At 45.0% G+C, this 23829-nt stretch overlaps 4 long non-coding RNA genes across 6 annotated transcripts in view; 1 reads left to right on the forward strand and 3 right to left on the reverse strand.

Moving 5' to 3' along the window:
• The window catches only part of LOC311028993, a 230020-nt gene that overhangs the window by 118636 nt on the left and 87555 nt on the right, over positions 1 to 23829 (reverse strand). The gene's annotated exons all lie outside the window — the stretch shown is intronic.
• On the reverse strand, positions 5360 to 5886 carry LOC311028773. The gene is made up of 3 exons (XR_014598785.1): positions 5819 to 5886; positions 5577 to 5729; positions 5360 to 5470 (listed from the first exon to the last, which is right to left on the reverse strand). It is a non-coding gene; the product is annotated as an uncharacterized lncRNA (long non-coding RNA).
• Positions 5897 to 7842, reverse strand: LOC311028774. 3 transcript variants are annotated; one of them, XR_014598786.1, is made up of 6 exons: positions 7721 to 7842; positions 7445 to 7620; positions 6853 to 7337; positions 6663 to 6755; positions 6160 to 6370; positions 5897 to 6016 (listed from the first exon to the last, which is right to left on the reverse strand). It is a non-coding gene; the product is annotated as an uncharacterized lncRNA (long non-coding RNA). The 3 variants fall into 3 exon arrangements; XR_014598787.1 differs by having other exon boundaries at positions 5936 to 6052; XR_014598788.1 differs by lacking the exons at positions 5897 to 6016; positions 6160 to 6370 and having other exon boundaries at positions 6519 to 6755.
• Positions 12404 to 13642, forward strand: LOC311028571. The gene is made up of 3 exons (XR_014598738.1): positions 12404 to 12615; positions 13212 to 13296; positions 13558 to 13642. It is a non-coding gene; the product is annotated as an uncharacterized lncRNA (long non-coding RNA).

Here is a 23829-nt window from a genome sequence, read left to right on the forward strand (position 1 = left end):
GGACAGAGAGGAGGACTCCCCAGAGGGGGGAGGCAAGGAGAACTGCCCGCAGGAGAAGCGCAATTAAAACATACACATTTGCATGCATAAGCATGACACATAAGCCCTGCCTTTGTAACAAGTGTATATATTCTGGAGCAGATAGAATAGAGACCAGAACTTCTCGCCTCTGGTACAGAGCACTGTGTTGCAAACAGCAGCTCTTAGCTAGAGAAGAGACTTTCTCCAGACGTCTGTATCATCTGATGTCCATCTGCAAATAAATGCCTGCAGTAATGGCGCACTAAAGAACCAACGACTCCGCTGTCTTCGTGATCCTCGTGCAGAATCTGAACAACGCAATATAGACTCTGGGAGGTCCTTCTGATTGACTAACTTGTGAACAAAATTCCTACAGCCCTAAGCCATTTTTGAGATGTTTTGGTTCGCCTGGATTTATTCTCTTATTAAGATTGCATTCATCACCCTTATAATGCATAGCTGTCAAGCTATCATTTATTTGGGTCACAACCTGGACTATCAGAATATGTGTGCTGCAGTGATGTCGTTTGAATGTAGGAAATTATCAATTAGACAGTAAAAAAAAAAAAGCAAATTATATCTCACAATTATTTATTGATATGACACAAAAAAGGCAAATTGATTAAGCTTGTTATTGCTTAAAACACTTCTTCTTAGTCTTGGGAGTCAAAAAGTGATGAGAAAATTATAAAATAAATATAAGTTATACATAATAGAAACTATTCATGATCTTTTAAGAAGTCCTTAGGTTTTTTCCCTGCATTTATGCTAATGACCACATGCTTACAGGCGATTAGCATAAATCCCTAACTAAAATACGCGATGAAAACGGATTTTATATGGCAATAAAGAACAACATCGGATCTAACAGTATGGATTCATTTTTCAAAGTTCCCGAAAATACCTAGGCTATAAATTCCTGACTGGATATAAGCTCCTGTAAAGGCTATGAGTGATCCCAAAAAGAGGGACAACACGCACACACACACATAGGCCTACACACACACACACACACAATAATAGAGGAAAAACGGCACGGAGGTTGCGGTTTATAGATACAATAAAATGATTGGGCTCAGAGGGTTTTTAAAGGAGTCATAACCTGGTTTTATACGTATCCAGCCCCCCTTGGATCGCTTTGGATCAATTTGTAAAACTTATTAGAAAAAAAAAAAAAAAATGTAATCAAACATTGAGCTTGTTCTGACCCTTTTTCGTACCGCGATTTTATCACGCGAGATTACGCGCGAGGTTTTGACTGGTCCGGATGTGCATTGTATAATATGTAATGAGGCGCGCGTTGATTCGCCGCAGGAAGGACAGAGCCGGGGGGGCTTGCCTGCATGCAGACTCCAAAACATAAACAGCCCCCTGTCATGGCGCACACACTAAATGACGAACCTTACGGAATTCAGGCATTTATGTACGAACCAGAGTCGGAACCCGAACCGGAGAGTGAAGAGCCAGAGACGGTTGAAGAGACACGTTTACAGCAGGACGTCAGGTAGCGGACGGGGGGGGGGGGGTTGGGTGGTGAAAGAGGGGTGGGCTTATGCAAGTAGCCTCCACGGTGACGTCACCGTAGGCGCAGAATCAAAATCTCGTGCTTTAGGAATGCACACCCTTGTGTGCTATTCCTGTTCGGAAAAAGAGCAGAAGCGAAAAAACGGCGCCACTTTCCTGATGACTCCTTTAAAGGAGTCATCACCAGGAAATCGCAATTTCTCTTGTTAAAACATGCATATCTGTGTTTGACCTCAGTTGAAACTTGCCTGAAAGGCTGGAGTTTGAAAGTGGCGCCGTTTTTTCGCTTCTGCTCTTTTTCCGAACAGGAATAGCACACAAGGGTGTGCATTCCTAAAGCACGAGATTTTGATTCTGCGCCTACGGTGACGTCACCGTGGAGGCTACTTGCATAAGCCCACCCCTCTTTCACCCCTCTGGCTCTTCACTCTCCGGTTCGGGTTCCGACTCTGGTTCGTACATAAATGCCTGAATTCCGTAAGGTTCGTCATTTAGTGTGTGCGCCATGACTGGGGGCTGTTTATGTTTTGGAGTCTGCATGCAGGCAAGCACCCCCGGCTCTGTCCTTCCTGCGGCGAATCAACGCGCGCCTCATTACATATTATACAATGCACATCCGGACCAGTCAAAACCTCACGCGTAATCTCGCGTGATAAAATCGCGGTACGAAAAAGGGTCAGAACAAGCTCAATGTTTGATTAAATTTTTTTTTTTTTTTTCTAATAAGTTTTACAAATTGATCCAAAGCGATCCAAGGGGGGCTGGATACGTATAAAACCAGGTTATGACTCCTTTAACACTGGTGGTCATGTAGCGACACATTTTAGCAACTTACTTTCTCTCTCTCTCTCTCCGTCTGTCTCTCTCTCTCTCTGTCTGTCTCTCTCCCTCTCTGTCTGTCTCACTCTTTCCTTCTTTCTTCGATCTTCCGCTTCACTCGCTACTGCTAGAATCAATGTAACTTTGCAACCGTGTAGGGTAGCCTACTGCCAACAACTGCCACACTCGCTGTGTATTTTTCTTCTTTGATGTTGGTTACGTGACGATGTGCCGCATGCTGCGCAATTGACGTTACGCGCTGTACATTTTCTAAAAGGAGCTACGTAAAAAAAAATATATATATATATATTTTTTTTTTAAAGGATTTTTATTGCAGCGGCGGAGAAAATTCAGCAGCGGCGGCGCCGCTGTGTGAACGTGGGGGAAACACTGAACAATAAGAATTATTTGCACCATGTGCACAAAATTAGAAAAGTCAAATTTTCTGGCTGCAATTTTACACAGAAACACCTGCAATAATAAAAAAAACATTCACACACAAGAGCTAAAAATCATCAAATGTTTCCTCTGAGCATGGCACCAAATAAAAATGAGACAAAACACCAACAGGGTGGCGTTCTTGTTGAGTTTGTGAAGGAGACGACAGGAAACGACCAACATTTGGCTTCGGAATTCAAAAATCAAGTTGCTTCTTGCTGTTGTGTCACATCCCAACGGCAAATCCACCTCTCAGCATCCACCCACATTAAACACAACATGGTGTCTGGGATCTGTGGCAGGACTTCAAAACCTCCTCTTTTTCAACATTGTTCTCCTTTCCCAGAATGCCTTGTGTTCTGTGATCAAGTGATCAGTATTGAAAGCTCACAGAAGTAGTGAAATCTAATCTAATTCCAGTATGTTTCAGAATTGGTTTCAAGATTTAAATGATTGCTTTTAAAAGGGATATTTATGTTCCGTACTGATGAAAAAACACAAGTATAAAAATATATACACCGACTTGTCATTTTAACTGGTTAATTGTGCATAAATGCTCAGGTCGTTTTGCGTCTCTAATAACCACTCAAAGAATATTCATCAAAACTGTTTAAGTTCAAACCCCATTGAACAGAGTTTACCTTTACAAAGGGATTAGTCTCAGTGATCCAGTATCAGTGAGGCTCTGATGAGGACTGAAGACTCTCATATGAGCCACTGAAACGTGTTGATTAGAGCGACTCACACAGATATCAATCAGTAGATGTGACATTCTGTCATAACTCATGAGGTCACCGTCCGCCATCTTGCCTGTGTTTCCTTTTGACATGTGATCTGTCAGCTCAATAGATACGTTATAAGCAGCAAACATATGTTTAAATGCAACATGGCTCAAAGGTCTTATATTAATATGTTGAAGTAGGTGTCTTTCTCTCTTCTATGTCTGATTGCAATGAATAATGTATATAAATATATCAGAACACCAAGCAGAATGAACAACAATACATCATTGTCTTCAATAGAAATACAGAATTAGGATTACATGATTCCATATTTGCACGTTAAGTAACTTGATATTCCAGTAGGGGGGATGTGTGTAAATGGTAAAGAAAAATCACAACAAGAGAAAACCACAGGGTGATGTCACACGACGCCAGAGCTAAACACTGCATCAGCAGTATTGAACTTTCAGTCTGCATTAGTATGTTATGGACACTCAGCTGCAGCTACGTGTTCAATGGACTTCTGTTGGATATTCCTTTACCCATCCTCGCCTTCAAGTTCTCTCACTGGGAGAGGACCCCTTCATGGACTGTGGGAAATGTGGTTTCATGGGGAATATTTATATAATATAATGCTGGAGTGATATTAGGGATTTAATTATCATCCAGGGTGGGGGTAGTGTTGCCGGTCTTATGGGTAACCTGCGTATGTGAGGTGAGGTGTGATGGGAAGTGTAGTCCCCGTGGATGTGTGTGGATGTGAGAAGCCGCTGCTCCCTCGCTGCAGCCGGTGAAGTTGATGTACAGATGAGTGTTGTTAGCCAGCAGAAGTGTATTAGATGAGCTCAAGATTACAGCCTCACAAGACTGCAGTGTTCCTGTCCTCTTGTAGACGACTCAATGAAAGCCTCTGGTTGGACGGTGAAGGATCTCTCCTGTCATTCTTCTGGTCGTGTCACCCGGACACTAGAAATGCGGGTCACCAGCTGAACGAGCAAAGGTCACGTTAGCATCCACAGCGTGCTCCCAACTAGGGTTCAGGGCCGATAAGCTGGAAAGGTAACACACCGTAACAACAGTGTTTACGGAGGCTTCTGGTTGGACCTATAACAACACACGCCGACCACAAGGTGGTGCTGTTTTCCTGCTATCTGAAGTTATGAGGGCTTTATGACATCTGTAGGATGTATGTTTAGAATAAGTTATAAGGTTGTTTATATATAGAAGTTACTCCAGAGGTCCAAGACTGATTCCATGATGATGTGATGTGAAACTATTTGAATTTGAAAACTGCAGCAAAGTGACTGAGAACAATGATTTTACACGTTTGAGTCCACTCCATGTTTTCAGCTTCTATCATTTCTTACATCCAACATTAAAGACAGAGACCAATCGTTAACGTAGACAGACTATTGACTTTTTATTGGAGGAACTGTTTTGGTGGTCTGATGATGTTCTGTAGATGCTGGAGATGTCTCTTTCAGCTGGCACTTCCCAGAATGCTCTCTGCCAACTGGTCAGCTGGAACAAGAAAACAAACATGATAAAGGTGAACAGTGTTTCCCCTAGAATTTTTTTTAGGCCCGGTGGTAAGAGCTGATAGTGTGATTTGTTATACATTTTTCACGGGATGCTAGAGTATTTGTTGGTTATTTCCATATAAAACACTTGCTTAGCTATCACAAGTTGATAATGATTCAATAAACACGTTATTAACAATAAACTAATTTTATTTACAATACACTCATTTTATTTACAATACACTTATTTTATTATGAACACAGTGAGCATGGCTGGTTGCTACACTTAATCTTTCTAGGCTTTTGGAAGAATTGCTCCATGGCCTCTTGGTGAGGGAAGTTTCCAACAGGCGGCCCATTGATGGATATTTTCAGGCAGTCCCCCAAGTGCTCTCCCTGCAGCCTGTTTCTGAGGTCAGTTTTCACCTACCAAAAGTGAAGATTTGTTTTTGTCTTTGTTCATTAGATTTTTAAATTTTGACTAAAGGTAGAAATTACTTTGCTAAAATTATTAATGAGTTGTGTTACTTACCCTGTTCATAGTTGAAAAATCTCGCTCACAGTTAACACTGCTGAGCGGAATAGTGAGCCCAATTGCAGCAAGCTTGCTCAGACAGGGGTAGAGCTGACTGAGCTCATCGTACTGTGATGTCAGCTCCTTCATTACATCCATCTGGTTCTTGTCCTATAGTTTGATAGAGCAGTTGACAAGGAACATTAATATAAGATGAAATTTGATAAGGGACAAAGCTAGCTCTTAAAAAAATCTTTCACCTTCAGCATGCCAGTAGTGAGATGTTCTCTGAATGAAGACCACTCTTCCAGCAGTGTCTGCTCATCCATTGCGTGGAACTTTTTTGCGAGAGTCTTCAGTTGGCTCACAGGCACATCCTGATCCAGCTTCCTGGCTGCTTGTGGGCTCAGCACACTAAATGCCCCAAGGATGTGGAGTTCCTGGAAACGCCCGTTCAACTGCTCAACAAGTTGCAGCAGATATGGCTCCATCACCTAGTTTGTTAAAAAAAAAACTTGTTATCCTATGATAATTGTGGTACAAAATAGTTGTATCTGTCAGGTTGCAATTAGCTAATATAAATAAATATAAAAATAAATACCTGAGTGCAAAATCGACCCCAAAATGATTGCTGGTCACTGCTGCCAGAGGACTGCTGCCCTCTCCTCTCTCTCTCCTCTTCAGCCCTGATATTAAACCATCCCAGCCCCCTGGGATCTCAGGTCGTGGTGGAGTTTGGCCAGGGCTGAGCCAGGAGGTTGGTTGTGACCTGCCTCCTTAATCCTTTGGATTGAGGCAATTGTGACTGGTACCTGAGGGAAAAACAAAGTTACATTTAGTATGCAGTGTGACAACTGCACAACCAAATAGTCTTAAAATATCAAATCATTTGTTTGGATTAAAAAAAAAAGTTATAACAAGGATAGTGGATAATCTAAGCTGGTCTTTCACAGCGAGGAAATTAACGTCCTCCTTCTGGAAGATCTTTGACAATCTCGCCAGATGAGGAAGCACATCAGCCTGAAGGTACAGTGCAGCTACAAAACGATAAGTGGCACAAAAGGAGTAGAGTCCTTTTGCCACAGGGCACTTATTGTGTTGTACCTCCTCTGCAAGGGCCGTCAGCACTGCAGGGAGATTTCTCCGCAGGTTTGCCACTGCCTGGTGCTGAGAAAGCCAGCGTGTGTCCTTGACCTCCTATACATTATTGCAGGGAAAATATTATGAAATATCTGGTGCAATGAAACAGTTTTCTGTAATCTTTCCTCCTTGTAAAAATTAAGGTTTGTCTTACCTTAACTTTCAGATTAGCGATTCCCAGTGTTGTGGCTGCTGCCTTCAAAACTTCTGTCCTGTTGCTGCTGTTACAAAAATACAGGTGAAGATGCTGCAGGTGGTCCCTGAAAGTCTTCATGTAGGCTGTTTTCTCTGAGGCATCTCTGCAGACCAGAGCCAAACGATGGGCAGCACAGTGCACAGCGACTAGCCATGGCATGGTGTCGCAGAGTTGTTTCGCCACTCCATTATGGCGTCCTATTTTTAAAAAGAAAAAAGATTAGAGGGTATAATTGCAAAAAAAACAATATATTTAAGTCCAATAATCTTATACCTGTCATGACTGCTGCACCGTCCGTCCCAAGACCAAATATTTTGTCCTTGGGAATGCCCTTCTGATCAAGGATGCTATGGATGGCAGTCACAATGGTGTCAGCCTTCCCATCAGGAAGGGGAACCAAATCCAAAAACTGGCTAAAAAGAACTCCCTCTTTATCAAGGTATCTAAAATAAAATAGTTTTAAAATTAAATAAATACACACAGCTTGATCTTGCAATATATTTTTCAAACTATGTTAAATTATTGTTACAAGAAAACATTATCTTTTTACCGAACATGTACATCCAGCTGTTTAATCACAGCAACATCAGTGCTCTCATCCAGTTCGATCCCGACAGCCTGGGAGTTTCTAATGTCCTGCAGGATTGGTGCTTCTATAACACCAGCCAGTATTTCCAGCATTTCATCAACCATGCGGTGGGACCTATAGTTGGTGGATTTCCCTATCTTTGAAAATAAAAGAGATATAGAAAAATACAAAAATTAAAATGATATAAGTCTTATTATAATACAGTTGACAGTTTACCAGTTAATATTATACAGTTACCTTCAGTTTGGCAAAGTAGTCACAACCCAGCAGCTCAGCTAGCTCAAGCAGAGCTGGATAGTTAGTGTGGTGGGCAATTTCGTGTTTTACCAGCCAGTACAGACACTTGAAAGCACCCACCACAGCCTCATGCTCAATAACGACCACAGGCTCGAAAGCTGCTGTGACAGAGTGACCTGGACAAAGAGCAAAATAAGCCCTTACACATCAGTTTCACATTAATGTGATTAAAGTCTAGTTGTTAAATTCTTTCACTGAAATCAAATCATTAGATTAAATCTTACCTTTAACCAAAGTTGTGTGGGCCTTAAACGCTGCACTGTGATGTTCTGACCTCAAATGGGCATCCAAGACATCCTTTCTAAACGTCTGAGAGGGGACCTCAATGAACACCCTTTGGGGGGATCCTTTCTTTACAGCCTGCTTATGCTGGCGGCATATGCGACAGAACATTCCTGTAGATGAAGAATATTTCAATTCAGAAAGTCTATTATTATTTTATCTTAATTTGCCCACGAAAAAAAAAATTCTCCTTCAAAACCTCATTTGAAAATGTTCATTTGCTAATATCTTTTGCTTTAAAGGGACTTAGGGCAGGATCAAGAAATAAGACTCAACAGTGACACGACGGCCGTTAGGGTAACTGCAGCCATATGCCAAGCCGGCGCGGGAGCGCGCATGAACTCTTCAGTGCAGCTGATGCTGTGACACGGTTATTTATTTACTCGCTGTTCACGTGACTGTTTACTACAAGACCTCCGCACATGCCTCCGCGGAACTACGTTGGTAGCATACATCTGCGAACAGCATCATGTCAAGCGACGAAGTAAGTAAACAAGTGTTTATTTTAGATGTTTCTTTGACAACATTAGCGCATTCATTCAGCAAAATGACAGTTGTAATGTAAAGTACGTTTACCTTACACTGGCCAAATGGTTACTAAAGTTCAAACTTCACCAGCCACGGTGAATAACGAGCTAGCGATAACCATTGTTTTGTGACTGGTGAGTGAAGCTAATGTGCCTGCCACCAACGTTATGGTATTTGAAGAGCATTTGGCTTTGTGGCTGCAGCTAATTTCTGACTGTGGTAATTACCAACATAGCTAATATTTATAACATTGGATAAAGCTTGCTAGCAAGCTGACACAAGTGTACAGTCATTATCATGTAACAGCAGTAGTATGATTCAATGTCTCAAGCCAAGTGTTATGTGCCAGTGTCACTGAGATAATTTGTGAAACCATTTCCATTATAAGACAATATAAATGGTATGAATAGCACTGATGAAAACAAAGTAAATACAAGAAAAACAGAAATGTCAATATGTCATAACTGGTATTATACTAAGTTGAATCAGAATAAAAATAACATCAAATAAAATCATAACATCCCTTTGAGGATTACTAAAGTTATTCTTATTATTGTTCTCAATGTTTTTGTTTCAGGATTTGGAATTGACTCTGGAAGGAGTGGCACACATGTTCCAGATAGAGGGCAGCCTGCTTGGTGCACCTGCCTGAACTGCCGACGCATGCCAACCCAAATGGAGAACTTGTGCTGTCGGCAGGCTCCGGACCAGTGTCTGAGCAGGAGTGCCCATCTGGAGATGTACTTCCTGGATGAGGGTACACTGCGTCTGGTCAGGATGACGTGGAACGACATCTTCGCTCTGGAGGACAGCCAAGATGTGGGCAGCGATAACAGAGAGTTTCGGTTTGCTGCCTACCAGCAATTTACGATATGGCAGAATGGGCGTCTGGGAAGAGGGAACCGGAGGCCGATACCGAGCTGCTATGTTATTCGCATCCGGGCCAAATTCCCTGGCCCTTTTGCGAATTACACAGGTTACAAGGAAGCTCCATTTAGGGTGCCGGACTGACAATTTCTACAATACCTCAAAAAATAACATTTTTCAGCCAAAGATTTCATCCAAAAATAAAAACCATTTATGTACAGTCTATATTTTTATATTTATTTTCAAAGTTTACAGAAAAACAAAGTATTTTTCAAATTTGCAGTATGTACATAGTTTTATTTTGTATTTATTTTTTATATGTTTATAATAAAATAAATGTCTGGTAAACAAGACGGTCTTGTCTTCTCTCTTCTATTGCTCACATCTCTGGATCATGTAGCTGAGGCCTTTATGGAGAGAGGAGAACAGTAGCGTTAGAACACATACCAATGCTCCAACTCCAGCCATTAGAATATCTTCCCTGTCAAGATAATGTCACCAGTGTAATCAGTGGTGTGTGTGTAGTTGGGAAGTGTGGCTAAATACATGTCAGCACTTCATGTTATTTTATATTATAATATTTTGTCTATATTCTGAAAAGATTGAAATTCCTGAAAACATGCTAACCCCTCAGACACTGGCTCGATTGGTGATAATCGATGAGAGATTTTAGCAGCTGTCCGCTTGCTGGGTGTTGATGTTCTCATCTCCTTACTTCCCTGAGTAGCTGCTTCAGGAGTTTTCTTCTTCTGGTAGCTGGAAAACAGCAATATTTTAAAAAGTTACAGTCTGAGTCAGCAAGCTGGCTGTTACTTTGCTACCTTGGTGTCTTTTCTCTTTGGCCAGAACAACTATGGCCATACAATGTTTGCCTGCAACAATAATAATATGAAAATACGCGTCTCAGTCGTTCGGTAATATTGTGCGCTTCACTTTTACAAACAATTTCTTCTGCTTTACATACAACGCAATGTATAATGTCCGGAGCAGTCTTGTGTGGAAGGTACAACACAAGTCAAAAAAATAAATGCTAAAAGCTCTCTCTCTGAGCTTGTTTACATGCGATTGTGCACTTCACGGTTAACTCTAAATGCCTTTTATTCAGCTACATCACAACAGTATCATCAACACGTTAACACAATAGCCCCTAACACACAGCCTGTAAATACCGTTACTGTACCCCCTAAATACTGTATTTCCCGGGGACGGGAACGAGACGGGAGCCGGTGCTGTGTGTATGATATAGCTTTATCCCCTACACTCACGAAGCAGCCGGGGAGCCGGCTCGCTGTGTGTAGCTAGCGGCTAATATGACTACACAGACACGAACAAATCGTTAGCCTGTTGCTACAGCCAGCTGCTAACGTCACCTCCCGGATAACAGTTGGGCTTTCGGTCCCATATATAAAGGGACATATTTATAACTATTCGGTTTCAGACTAAAGGACCATGGACAATGCGCAGTCTGTAATTATTCAGTGTTACACAGCGTTGGACTAAGTTACATGTTAGCAGCTAACGCTACTTTGCACTTTAGCTCATTCCGAGTCCTCGGTGATCTCATAAGATTTTCAAATCAAGCCGTAAACATGACCTGTAATGTATTCTTACCTGGTTACTAGCCATGTCGGCATCTGTTTTCAGTTCAAATTGAAGCAGCCTCCATGAGTCGAACGCATATCCAATGTTTATCCGGGTGCCAGCCCGGCTTTGGTCATAACTTCGTTTGGACTCACGACTTGCCGCTGATAAAACCTTCGTTTTCTTCTTGGTATTACTTTTTAGTGGACTTTGTGTGGTGGTGGGTCATTTTCCGGCCGAAGCAGAGTCCATTACTACACATACAGTACTTGAATCCACCGCGCTTGTCTTTTTCCGGTCTCCAAGCCGTCGAGTACGCGCATTCAGCGTCATTTGATGTCACGTCCGCCGGACTGCGCGGGAAATTCGGACCACGAATTGCAGTACATCATGCAGCACACAGCCTGTTCAAGGCAATGGGGAGATATGTGTGTGGTCTCATTCTTTTTGGTTTTGAACGCTACATCACCCATTAGCATTAAAAGACTTAAAGTGAATGTTTATTTTTTCACAAATCCTGCCCTAAGTCCCTTTAACTATGGAAATAAGGCCCACCAGCTACCCCAGTACTCTTATAAAACATTGTGTACATATTATTATCTGGACATAAAATAACTCCTAATCCCACAATCCATTGCAAGCTTTTCTCAATAAATGATAGTATAGCATGCTTTTTTCATATGGCCTGGCGTTTTATATTTATCACATTTTATCTGTTTCTTTGTACTAAGAACAATATGACTGTTCAATCAATCAAACTTTATTTATAGAGCACTTTTCATACAAGTAAATGTAACACAAAGTGCTTACTGTTAATAACAGTAACATGGATGGGTTCTTACAATGTAAAGTTCAGTACTGGTAAACAGTACTTCTGCCCAAGAATGGAAAAAGTCACAAGCAAAGACAGATCGCTCTTATTTACAGATGTCATCTAGCCAGCATTATCTATTAGCCGGAGAAGCAATGTTCTGAACTTGCTCTGGTTACTGAACGACCAACAAAGTCAAACGCAAGCCCGGAGTTTTAATACTAGAACGGGGTTAATGACAACTTCACAATTAACACGTCATTGGTAGTGTAAACAAACCAGGCTGTAACAAGTCAGTTTGTTTACACAACTACTACGTTAGCGCTTATGCTAACGCTGAAGCTACATCGCCGGTAGTGTAAACAAATTGACTTGACACAGCCAGGATGCAGTCGAATAGTCTATTTTGCTTAGGGAGGTTCCTAACTGAAGAAGTGACCCGGAAGTAAACAAGTGGCCGCCGTGATAAGAGCCGTTCAAATTGGCTGTGTTCGAAATGCCATACTAACGTCCTACTCGTACTCAATCGTGACGTAAATTTGAGTACGTAGTGCGTTCAGATACAATAGTATGTGGATTTGTGTACGCGAGAAATGCCCGGATGTATACTGCATTGGCAAGAATTTCTGAGTATACAGCGGACCTTGCTAAATCTACTCAACTTCCCCAAAATGCATTGCGGCTCGTCTGACTTCTGAAAAGTTTTGGATAATGGCGGACGACAGCGGTGATTCTGGCGACAGCCCGACACAAACCGCGCACACATGTAAGTATACTGTAACACGATTTTTATGTTTCCAGCTGACTTTTAAATCGTATGGATAATGAACGTTACTTTATTGTTGTTGGCATTGTACGTTAACGTTACGAATCGAAGGTCCTGCTAGCCGGCTAGCCTACAGACGCTAATTTACCATAGAGGTTAGCGAGCGTAAGCGAAGCAGCAAATATGCCGTTTTTACCGACGTTATCTAAGAAGATTGTGCTTATGTGAAAACGTGATAATATATTTACGAACGGTGGTTAATAACGCGGTGCACCGTTGTCCGTTAAAGGGACGGATGAAAACACCGGGCGCCTCATTCAGTGGAGGGAACGATGAGGAGAAGTTCACCGGCAGGAGGGATGCTGCTCTGAGACGCTTCACCTAAGAAAATGTGGTATTAAATGTTATAATTCTCATATGCAGGGCTTAAGTACTACTGGTGCATATTTAGCTACTCAATGATATAAGGTTGAACACCAGCGTATATAGATGGGAGATGTCCTGCTCTCCTGAGATATCTACCTGAAACGTTCTGTTGAACAGCAAGAAATCATCAATGAGCTGTAACACTTTTCTATGTGCTGTTCTTCATATAGGATGTTTCTTAAAGAACAGGGGTGGAGGGAAGGTGGAGCTGGATGAGCTAAGAAGAAGTGGGAGAACATGAAGCAGAAATACAAGGTGAGTTGGAAGCAGTTTAAAGTATTGAACTCTACATGCTTGATGTGAAGCATAAAATAAACAAGATGATGTTGTCTTTCTTATTAATAACCAGGCAAAGTCAGTGCTGGATAATATCTACAATGTGTTCAAACATCAGAGTCCATTAAGTTGGTCCCATGTGGAACAGTATTACTGTCCATATTATAATATATGACTAGTGGTGAATAGCTGAATCATGATTATGAGAAGTGTTTGTATGTATGTATATGTTGTTTATAGGAACTGAAGATGTCAGCACTGAGGGAGGAGAGGTCACTGCTGCACACTGGAAGTGTTTGTTGTCATGGATGAGGTGATGGAGCAAAGACCTGCTATTACTCCACTACACCCCATCTCCTCAGCCATGATGCCAACCACTGCAGCAGGGTCTCTCCTCCAGAGCAGGAGGGAAATAGACCTGCAGGCCAAAACATGAGTCAACAATCATATATATATTCATATAAACTGTAGAAAACATTTGACAGTTGTAATTTGACTAAATATTAAATTAACTGTAATAATAATCATGCTTTATATTTTGATAAGTAATTAATATTAAACGGGAGCTAGAACCGCTAACATAATCGATTCGGTTACGTGAGAGTAGATGAGGACGAGATGTCAATAAAGTTAAAAAAAACAAAAAAATGTAGTATGAGATGTGTATACTTCGGTGTGAACAGTCTGAGGGTAACAGCATACTCAAACGTTCATTTAGTAGGCAGTATGCAGTACATACACGTTGAGTATGTAGTAGGCAGTACGTTAGTACGGCATTTCGAACACAGCCATTCTCTAAATGCAAAGGAGCGGAGCTCCAATTCTTCCTTGCAGAGCTCCTTTAGCATAGGATGCAACAGACCTTCCTATGCGAAAGGAAAGGAGATTACGCCGACCCACAATTCTCTGCGAGAGCAACATTTAGGTAGGAGGAGCTGCTGGACCTGAAGCCGGTCAGTGAACGAGCTTTTATTAAACCAACATGTGGAGAAGTGGACGATGCGCTTTTTGTAGTCCATTATTGTAGTTTTATCCAGCGCAGACGCACGTCAGTCGCCGGTGCCGATCATCAGCTGTCAATCATCAGCGGCCGCGTTATAATGACGTAGCTTAGTGAAAGTCCGGTCGGATTCTCTGAGCACCGCGGCCGTCTTTTCCTAAATCCTTTTGAGTTCTCCTATCGCCTTTCCTTAACCCCGTGACGTTTTCCCCAGAGGTCAAGGAATAGGAGTTAGGACTTTATTTTTTGACTATTCGACTGCACCCCAGGATTCTTTACACAACCAGTGAAGTTAGCGCTGATGCTAAAGCTAGCGTTAAGCTAGCGCTAATCTTCCTTGCACAAATTACAGTATTACAGAACTATAGTAACTGATAACTGATAGCATCTGGATGCTGCGTTATCACATGTAATGTTGCGCGTTTACTAAGCAAACTAAAAGTACCTCTTCCAGCAGAAACTCCGCGACCATCTCATCTCTTTTGAGATCCGGATGAAGCCGCATTAGCCTCCGCCATCGCTTGAAAGCAGAACCGATGTTGACTCGCGTCCTGCCTCTCGACTCATCGAGTGTTTTCTTTAGTGCAGCTTTTTGTGAAATAGTCTTCTTTTTGATGAGAGTTTTCTCTGTGGGAGCAGCCTGGGTGGAAGTGGCGGCTCACCTTGGTCGTCATTGTCAGTTCTTTGCCGTTCCGTGCTCTCAGACCGCTCTGCTGGAGAGGCGCGCGACCCGCAAGCCGTGACCGCGGTAGGCGACGCTGCGACGGATGACGGGCAGGAAGTTCGACCAATCAGTTTATTCGGTCCGACTAAAATCATTGGTCAGACTTTTATCAGAAATATATGAGAATTAAATATTGATGAGTTTCAAGACCTGATGGATTTATTTTACATTTTGCTTATTAGGAGCATTTTAAGATTCCAAAAGATAAATAAAATAATAAATAAAATGTGAATATTGAAAAAATATGGAATTGAATTCGAATAGTATAATAAAAGAAAATTAACAGCTATGTTAATTATTAATGAATTTTGAATGAATGAATTATTATTTCAAGGTTCTTTATCACCTGCACAGATGAGATGCAACATAAAACAGACAACAACAAAAACATGATATCGGCATTATAGATTGGCCATCGGCTGCCCTGCTCTTTCAATATCGGCATCGGCCATTGAAAAACACAGGTAGAGCACGAAGGTCGCCACTCGCCTTGTGGAGGTCAAAGCGGGAAGCAATGCCGTCTTGTATGAAAGAAATTTCATGTCCACAAAATAAATGGCTTCAAGTAAATGTGTCCACCCTCCCACTGTCCTTTACTACACAAGTACAGTATATGCTTTATGGTAGGAGTCACATTCATTCAGAGTTTAACAAGTATTCTGCATTATTACAATCCCACAGTGAAAGTAGAAACCTTAGCAGGTCTTTTAAAGTGCAGCTCAATAACAAGTTCTTAGCAATGAATATAGAAATTGGAAGCTACTTCAGGAAGGAAGTAGCTGTGTTGGAGGCTGTGTTTCAGCACACCAAGAGACAATCAATCTCTTTTTCATTTTTTTTGCAGTTTGTTTTACTTTTACTACTGCCAAATCTCTTCTTTATTTACTGCCAGTTGATGTGAAGCTGTGCGTGATGATTTACGGCTATGGATTATGAAGTCCAAAGGTGATATTTGTTGGATTGAAACTAGGCCCTGCAACAGCCCGGACGCAGACCAGGCCCTGCACCAGGCCATCCACCAAACTAGGCCCTGCAGTAGACCACGCCCTGCATCATACCATCCATCGGGCTACCAGCCTAGCAGCATCTGCCAGCAGCAGCTAACAGCAGCCAGGGTCTGACTCTTCAGGAGCAGCCAAGCCTCAAGCCTCCACCAGCAGCCAGCAGCATTCAGGCCTCGAGCCTCCAGGAGCAGCTTCCACCATAGCTCCAGCAGCTGCTGGCTACCACCAGGCCAGGCAAGTGATCTCATAATCCCTGTCTCATTATCATCACTGACTTTACTTGTTGCAGTATAAAACCACTGCTGTCTTCAATCTATTGTCCTTGCCCAGTGTGGCTCGTCTTTAGCCTAGATCTGTGGCAAGAGGTTCATATCAGCTAAAGTTGACCAACATGGCTATGAAAAAGGAAATTGAGGACATTAGGAGATCACTGGAAATGCTACATGTCAATGTTGATAAAATCACCGAACAGCAGGAAAAGATCATGGAGCTGATGGGGGATATTAAAGCCCTAAAACAGCATAATGCAGAAAAGGACAAAAGGATCAGTGACCTTGAATACAGGGTGGCAGAGCTGGAACAGTACTCCAGAGTCAATGATGTTGTGATTACAGGTTTAAAGACGAAACCTAAATCATATGCCAAGTCTGTGGGAAAGGTATCTGAGGAAAACATGACAGAGGAGGACCGGGCAACAGTGGAAGAGCAGGTAGTCTCCTTTTTGAAGACCAGAAAGATTGCTGTAGACTGCAATTTCATAGAAGCATGCCACCCTCTCCCACAAAGAAACACCACTCAACCACCGGCCATCATCCTCAGATTCACCAACAGGAAACATAAGGTTGGGCTCCTAAAACAATGGAAACTATTAAGAGGAACAAATGTGTATGTGAATGAGCATCTGACAAAAAAAAAATGCAGATATTGCAAAGAAAGCACGGTTCCTTCGCAAACAGGGAAAAATCCAGTCAACTTGGACCTCTAACTGCAAGACATTTATAAAACTCAATGGCTCACCAGAGGAGGCGAAGATTAAAATCATCAGAGAGCTGAATGAGCTAGATGTGTATCAATGACTCTGAAATCTAAACTGGATGTTTTCTTTTTTTCTTTGTGATTGTTGTGGTTTTTTTATAATTATGACCATGTGACAAATTTACATCATGTCGTCCAGTTACCTATCACCCATAAATGTTGGGGATTCTATCCCCCCTGAAATTGATTTCTTAACTTTCAATCCATTTGAGCTAAATACTGATAAAAGTGGTATCTATGATGAATTTTTTAACCCTGATGTAAATCTTTTAAATTCAAACAATATTTCACACTCTTGTGAATATTTCTCTGAAGATCAGTTTAATGATTTGTTTCATACTCTTTTACATGATGATTTTTCTGTACCACAAACTTTTTCCTCCTTGCACTTAAACGTTCGCAGCTTGCCAAAAAATTATGATCATCTAAAATTATATCTGTCAACTTTGATACATTCCTTTTCAGTTATGGCATTCTCTGAAACCTGGCTGAAAGATGATATTACAGATCTCTATCCCATATCCCAGTATAATGCTATTCATTCTTGCAGAAAGACCAAAGTGGGAGGAGGTGTTTCTTTATATGTGTCCAAAAATTTTAACTTCGCCCCCAGAATTGAACGGAGTGTCCTCCTAGAAAGTGCCTCAGTGGAATCTGTGTTTATTGAAATCTCGTCTTGCCGTCCCTTTAATGGGAAAACTATTATAATTGGTTGTATCTACAGACCACCGGATACTGACCTGAGCATATTCAATGAAGCTCTTTACTCCACTTTGGAAATGATAACTAAGGAACATAAAATGTGTGTACTACTGGGTGATTTTAACATTGATTTGCTTAAGAGTGAATTACCATCTACAGTTGATTTTCTGAACACATTATATTCCACTTATTTTTTCCCACTAATTCTTAGGCCCTCTCGGATCACTAGATCTTCAGCTTCACTCATTGACAACATCTTATTCAACTCTTTGGATTTCCAAATTACCTCAGGTTTATTAATGTCAGATATTTCAGATCATCTCCCCGTATTTCAGATAATACATACTAAAGGAAAGTGTAGACGCTACAACTCCGATTATATCCAAACTAAATATCGTAAATTTACCAAACAGTACATGGAGTCCTTTAAGTCCTTGATCAGTGCTGTGTCTTGGGATGAGGTTCTGAAGTCACAAGATGTTAATGAAGCCTCTAGGTTATTTTATACTGTTGTGGTGACCCACAATTGCTGTGTGAGACATTCACCAAGGGACTGTACCTTTAAGGTAAACAGTTCCGGTTTACGACAGTTCGTGTTTACGTCAGTTACGATTTGAACTCATGTGCGAGTAAGACTCGTTTGTTTTGATGTGGAGAGTAAAGCTGACTCGACCCATCTCCGTCTCTTGTCTCATCATTTACCCGACTCCACAATTGGTGACCCCGACGTGAGTTGGATACGACTGTAAAATGTTGCACATCGACGGTGATAACAACGCGCCCGCCGCGGCGCCGGCCGCCGCTGGCGGTGCGGCTATCGACGCGGCTAACGTCGGCGCTATCTATGCTGCCACCGTCAAGTTGCCGGACTTCTGGCAGAACAACCCACGGTCGTGGTTCCAACATATCGAAGCCCAGTTCCAGCTGAGGGGAATAACACAGGACGTGACTAAATATTTCCACGTTGTAGCAGCCTTAGATGCCTCGACGACGGCCAGGTGTATGGCGCGGTTGGAGGCTCCTCCAGCTGTCGGCAAGTACGACGCGCTCAAGGGGTTCCTCGTGAACCTTTTTGAACTGTCGGAGCTGGAGAAGGCGGACCGCCTCCTTTCCCTGAACGGCCTGGGCGACGGCAAGCCGTCTGAGTTGATGGAGAGGATGCTGGCTGTGCTGGGCTCGGCGGATCCCTCCTTCCTTTTCGCCCACATCTTCCTGCGGCAGCTTCCAGCGACGTGCGCACTGCTCTGGCCAGCTCACCCCTCTTTGCCTCCAAGGACTACCGGGCGGTGGCTGTAGAGGCCGACAGGATTTTCCTCGCCAACAGGCAGCAGTTTGTTCATGCGCTGTTGCCTCCCCAGCACACATCGGCCCCGTTTCCGCCGCAGGGGTACGACCCGGACACCGCAGCCGCTGTGACCGCCCGCCGACAGCATGACGACGGGTGTTGTTACTACCACGCCAGGTTCGGGGCCAAAGCCAAGCAGTGTCGCCAGCCTTGCAGTTTTGGGGCCCCGGGAAAAGCCCGGGCCAGCGCTCATTAACAGCTGTGAGCGCTGGTCGGGACTGCAGGCTGTTGTTCGTCACTGACACCTTGTCCGGCCGGCGGCTGCTGGTCGATTCTGGGGCTCAGCGCAGCATCCTGCCGGCGACGCCTGTGGACACTATGGCTGGCGGCCATGGCCCCCCGATGGACGCCGCCAACGGCACACCCATTCGTACCTATGGCACGAGGTATGTGGATGTGTGTTTCGGCGGCAGGTGTTTTGGTTGGGATTTCGTCATGGCTGCCGTGTCTACGCCACTCCTGGGGGCGGATTTCCTCTGCGCATACAGGCTGCTGGTGGATGTTACCAACTGCCGCCTGATCGACGCCCTCTCCTTTGCTTCGTTCCCCTGCACGCTGGGGGGGGTGGGGGGGCTTTGTCTTGCGAACACGTTTGCCACCGGGGACCTGTATCAACGCCTGCTGGCTGAGTTTCCTGACATCACCACGCCAACGTTTTCATCGGCTGTGGCTAAGCATGGTGTGGAGCACTACATCACCACGGTTGGCCCCCCGGTCTATGCACGGGCCCGCCGCCTGGACTCTGCCAAGCTCGCGATCGCCAGGGAGGAGTTCGCCACCATGGAGCGCCTCGGCATCGTACGCCGTTCCAAAAGTCCGTGGGCCTCCCCCCTGCACATGGTGACCAAGGCTGATGGCGGTTGGCGTCCGTGTGGTGATTTCCGTCGCTTGAATAACGCCACCACTCCCGACCGGTACCCGGTACCGCATATTCAGGATTTCGCCGCCCACCTGGCTGGCGCCGCCGTCTTTTCAAAGGTGGACCTGGTACGCGGTTACCATCAGGTGCCCGTCCGCCCGGAGGATGTCCCCAAGACGGCGGTCATCACGCCCTTTGGACTTTTTGAATTCCTGAGGATGCCTTTCGGCCTCAAGGGTGCAGCGCAGACGTTCCAGCGCCTCATGGATTCTGTGCTGCGGGACATGCCGTTCCTGTTCGTCTATCTGGATGACATCCTCGTTGCCAGTGCGTCCGCGGACGACCACCTGACGCATCTACGGCAGCTGTTCGGTCGGCTCAGTGAGCATGGTCTCATTGTCAACCCGGCCAAGTGCGAGTTTGGCCGGTCATCCATCACCTTCCTCGGCCACCACGTCACTCCGCAGGGGGCGGTTCCCCTCCCGGCCAAGGTGGACGCCATCGCCAGTTTCCCACGTTCGCGCACGGTGAAGTCCCTGCAGGAGTTCCTGGGCATGGTGAACTTCTATAACCGTTTCCTTCCCCATGCGGCCCAGCTCATGCGACCCTTGTACAACGCCTTACGGGGCAGGAAGCCTGCAGACGTGTTGGATTGGTCCACGGAAATGACGGCTGCCTTCGATGCTGCCAAAACCGCGTTGGCCAACGCTGCTCTGCTGGCGCACCCGTCTCCGACCGCCCCGGTTGCTCTTACTACGGACGCCTCTGATTACGCCGTGGGGGCTGTGTGTGAGCAGTGGGTGGGCGGAGCCTGGCAACCGCTGGCCTTTTTCAGCAGGAAGCTCCGCGACAACGAGAGGAAATACAGCGCTTTTGACAGGGAACTCCTGGCTCTTTTCCTCGCCACCCGTCATTTCCGCTTCCTGCTGGAGGGCCGTCGGTTCACGGCTTTTGTGGACCACAAGCCGCTGACGTTCGCCATGGCCAAGTCTTCGGAGCCATGGTCTGGTCGACAGCAGCGTCAGCTCTCCACCATCTCGGAGTACACCACTGACGTTCAGCATGTGGCCGGCAAAGACAATTTTGTGGCCGACTGCCTCTCTCGGGTGGTTATTGGTTCCGTCCACTTGGGCCTCGACTACGCAGCTATGGCTGGGGATCAGGCTATTGACTCTGAGGTGCAGGCCTACAGGACAGCCCCCACGGCACTCCTCATGGAGGATGTGGTGTTTGGCACGGCCAACACTGCGCTCCTCTGCGACGTCTCTACTGGCCAACCGCGCCCCATGGTGCCTGCTGGCTGGAGGCGTAAGGTTTTCGACACGATCCACAGCCTTTCCCATCCAGGGGTGAAGGCCTCTGCCAAGCTCGTGGGGGCCAAGTTCGTCTGGCCGGGCCTGCGGAAGGACGTCAGGGCCTGGGCTGCTGTCTGTGTGGCGTGCCAGCGTGCGAAGGTGACTCGGCATACCAAAGCCCCCTTGGCACTCTTCAAAGTGCCGGAGAGGCGTTTCGACCACGTGAACGTGGACCTGGTGGGCCCGCTTTCACCCTCCCGTGGTTACACCTACCTCCTCACCATGGTGGACCGGACCACCAGGTGGCCAGAGGTGGTTCCCCTGTCCTCCACTACAGCAGCTGAGGTGGCCCGGGCGTTCGTTATGGCTTGGGTGGCCCGTTTCGGCACACCGTCAGACATTTCCTCAGACCGGGGGCCGCAGTTCACGTCGGAGCTTTGGACTGCGGTCGCCGGTGTCCTGGGAGTGAAGGTCCACCGCACCACGGCCTATAACCCACAGAGCAACGGGCTTTGCGAGCGGTTTCATCGGGACATGAAGGCCGCGCTCAGGGCCAGCCTTACGGGCGGCGACTGGGCTGACCGCCTCCCGTGGGTTATGCTGGGCCTTCGCTCCGCCCCCAAGGAGGATCTTCAGGCCTCGTCGGCAGAGCTGGTGTACGGCCAGCCCCTGCGCGTCCCTGGGGAGTTTCTTCCGGACGCCACGGCCCCGTGGTCGGCTGCCTCCCATCGTGCTGCGTCCCGGGACATTGCGGACGCTTTCATTCCCGTTCCGACGTCTCGCCATGGCCTCCCCCGGTCCTACGTTCCCAGGGATTTACCGTCGGCCAAGTACGTCTTCATCCGCCACGATGGCCACCGTACCCCGCTGCGGCCCCCCTACGATGGGCCCTTCCGCGTCTTGGAGGGTGGGCCTAAGAACTTTGTGGTGGATATGGGGGGCAGGCCTGAGCGGGTGGCTATAGACCGGCTCAAGCCTGCTCATGTGGATGTTGGCGAACCGCTCCAGCTGGCTCAGCCCCCGCGACGGGGGCGCCCGCCTGCGGCAGCCTCGACCCCTGGTCCTGCGGCGGCCTCGACCCCTGCTCCTGCCTCTTGCCCTTCTCCTGTTAGGCGCAGCCGTTCTGGCCGCCTGGTCCGCCCGCCTAGGCGTTGATTTTTCTAGGGACTGTTTCGTACTAGTGTATTCTGTTTGGCGCTAGTGGGTGTCCGATGTTCTCTGTGTGTTGCCTGTTCGCTCTGGACCTGTTGGTTTGGGTGAATTCTGGGGGGGCCTGTGTGGTGACCCACAATTGCTGTGTGAGACATTCACCAAGGGACTGTACCTTTAAGGTAAACAGTTCCGGTTTACGACAGTTCGTGTTTACGTCAGTTACGATTTGAACTCATGTGCGAGTAAGACTCGTTTGTTTTGATGTGGAGAGTAAAGCTGACTCGACCCATCTCCGTCTCTTGTCTCATCATTTACCCGACTCCACACTGTTTTTAATTCAACCCTGGAGTCCTGCTTTCCATTGGTCACCTCAAAAGATAAGAATAACTCATACAAAGGGAAACCCCGGATAACGGATGAGCTAAAAAATTGCTCTTGCAAGAAAAATAAACTATATAGGAAAGCCATTAGTAACCCTACTCCTGAGAATCTGAAAATATACAAGAAATATAAAAACAAATTTACTCTATCAATAAGGAAGGTAAAAAAAAACATTTTATGCTGATAAATTTACTCAGGCTTCAAATGACATTAAGTCAACCTGGAACCTCATCAACCAATTACTTAATCGCAAAAAAACTCCAGCTACTGTACCTGCTGAGATGTTAGGAAAGGACAGACCTCTTAGTGACCCGAGAGATATAGCTGAGGGTTTCAATGAGTTTTTTGTTAATGTGAGCTCTTCCTTGGCATCTAACATAAAGGACTCTGATGTGAACCCATGTAGTTTCATTAAAGGTACATTCTCACCACTCTCTAGCTTTGATCCCCCCAGTGCTGAAGAAGTGTATGAAATTATTAAGAACCTAAAGAACTCTGCCCAAGGACATGATGGTATTAAAAGCAGTCTTGTGAAAGAAACAATAGACTACATTATCCATCCTCTAACCCATCTTTTTGCTTCATCTCTTCAGTCTGGTATCGTCCCCCAAGAACTCAAAATTGCGAAAGTCATACCAATATTTAAATCTGGTAATACAAAGGACTTTGGCAACTATCGCCCAATATCCATATTACCATGTTTCTCTAAGATTGTGGAAAAATTGGTATATGTAAGAATCTCCAAGCACTTAGTTGCTAACAATATACTGTATGACCATCAATATGGATTTCGCAGGAAATATTCCACTGAGCATGCATTGCTACAATTAGTCAACAATATATCCTCAGCACTGGATGGTAAAAAAATTGCCCTTTGTGTTTTTCTTGATTTCAGTAAAGCATTTGATACCGTCAATCATACAATTCTCATCTCAAAGCTCAATAGATATGGAATCCAGAATGTTGCTCTAAATTGGCTGATCAATTACCTCTACAATAGAGAGCAGTTTGTTTA

The sequence above is a fragment of the Eutrigla gurnardus genome, assembly GCF_963514095.1.
Source record: "Eutrigla gurnardus genome assembly, chromosome: 18".
Classification (NCBI taxonomy): domain Eukaryota; kingdom Metazoa; phylum Chordata; class Actinopteri; order Perciformes; family Triglidae; genus Eutrigla; species Eutrigla gurnardus.